Source organism: Pelobates fuscus, chromosome 3 (genome assembly GCF_036172605.1).
Source record: "Pelobates fuscus isolate aPelFus1 chromosome 3, aPelFus1.pri, whole genome shotgun sequence".
NCBI lineage: Eukaryota > Metazoa > Chordata > Amphibia > Anura > Pelobatidae > Pelobates > Pelobates fuscus.
The window spans coordinates 81840911-81843027 of NC_086319.1; positions in this window are offsets into that span (position 1 = coordinate 81840911).

Sequence of the window (2117 nt, forward strand, 5' to 3'; positions counted from 1 at the left end):
TGAGGGGTACAGTGTGTGTGTGATTGTGAGGGATGCAGTGTGTGTGGGCTACAGTGTGTATGATTGTGAGGGGTGTCCTGTGTGGCGAGAGGGGTTAAGGGGGTGGAGGGGCAGTGACAGGGGGTAGGGGGATGGAGGGGCATTGTGTATGATTGTGAGGTGTGCACTGTGTGGGCGACAGGGGTTAAGGGGGTGGAGGGGCAGTGACAGGGGGTAGAGGGGTGGAGGGGCAGTGACAGGGGCTAGGGGAGTGGAGGGGTAGCGACAGGGGGTAAGGGGTTGAAGGGACAGGGGTTAGGGAGGTAGAGGGACAGGGGGTAGGGGGTGGAGGGGCAGTGACAGGAGGTACCGGGGGTAGACGATTAGTGACATGGTTTAGGGGGTAGAGGGGCAGTGACAGGGGATAGGGGGGTAGAGGGGTAGTGACAGGGGTTAGGGGGTAGAGAGGCAGTGACAAGGGGTGGGGGGAGTGACAGGGTTGGGGGGGGCGGATAGGTAGGTACAGGGGTTAGGGGGGGTAGAGGGGCAGTGACAGGGGTTAGGGGGTAGAGGGGTAGTGACAGGGGTTAGGGGGGTAGAGGGGTAGTGACAGATGTTGGGGGATAGAGGGGCAGTGACAGGGGCTGGGGGAGTGGAGGGGCAGTGACTGGGGGTATAGGGGTAGAGGGGCAGTGACAGGGGTTGTGGTAGAGAGGCAGTGACAGGGGTTAGGGGGGTAGAGGGGCAGTAACAAGGGTTAGGGGTAGAGGGGTAGTGACAGGGGATAGTGGGGTAGTGACAGGGGTTGGGGGAATAGAGGGGTAGTGACAGGGGTTGGGGGTAGAGGGGCAGTAACAGGGGGTGTGGGGGAGTGGAGGGGCAGTGACAGGGGTTAGGGGGAGTAGAGGGGCAGGGACAGGGGTTAGAGGGGTAGAGGGGCAGTGACAGGGGTTAGAGAGGTAGAGGGGCAGTGACAGGGGTTAGGGGGTAGAGGGGCAGTGGCAGGGGTTAGGGGGTAGAGGGGCAGTGGCAGGGGTTAGGGGTTAGGGGGTAGAGGGGCAGTGACAGGGGTTAGGGGGGTAGAGGGGTAGTGACAGATGTTGGGGGATAGAGGGGCAGTGACAGGGGCTGGGGGAGTGACAGGGGTTGGGGGAATAGAGGGGTAGTAACAGGGGGTGTGGGGGAGTGGAGTGGCAGTGACAGGGGTTAGGGGGTGTAGAGGGGCAGGGACAAGGGTTAGAGGGGCAGTGACAGGGGTTAGGGGGGTAGAGGGGCAGTGGCAGGGGTTAGAGGGGCAGTAACAAGAGGTGTGGGGGAGTGGAGGGGCAGTGACAGGGGTTAGGGGGAGTAGAGGGGCAGGGACAGGGGTTAGAGGGGTAGAGGGGCAGTGACAGGGGTTAGGGGGGTAGAGGGGCAGGGGTTGGGGGGTAGAGGGGCAGTAACAGGAGGTGTGGGGTAGTGGAGGGGCAGTGACAGGGGTTAGGGGGAGTAGAGGGGCAGGGACAGGGGTTAGAGGGGTAGAGACAGGGGTTAGGGGGGTAGAGGGGCAGTGGCAGGGGTTAGAGGGGTAGAGGGGCAGTGACAGGGGTTAGGGGGGTAGAGGGGCAGGGACAGGGGTTAGGGGGGTAGAGGGGCAGTGGCAGGGGGTAGGGAGGACCCGACATGTTAGTCTGCCCTAAGGCAGTGCAGCACGGAGGTGCACACCTATGCCTGTGAGGTGGATTAATTATTTTGGCAAAGGAAAACACAGATTTAGAAAGATTTGTGAACCATATTTTAAAGAACTAGGCCTTTTGTGTAAATAGAAAAAGTCCTAGATCTTTGAGTTCAGCTCATGAAAAATGGGGGCAAAAAGAAAAGTGTTTATAATTTTGTTCAGTGTATATATATCATTTTATTTATATATATTTTTATATAAAAAAAACAGAGGGCTGCACTCACCCGAACATGCATAGGACCTGCCAAAGATGGGGTACATTGACATTGTGGCACGCGTATGCAATGTATGATCATATTGTAACTAAACCCCCATTATTTTTGCCTAGATTAGGAGTTTTTTTTTTTTTTTTTTTTTAACTCTGTCAACATTGAAGTTGCTGTTTAGTGGATAAGTGAGTGCGCTGGATCTTGTGTAATAT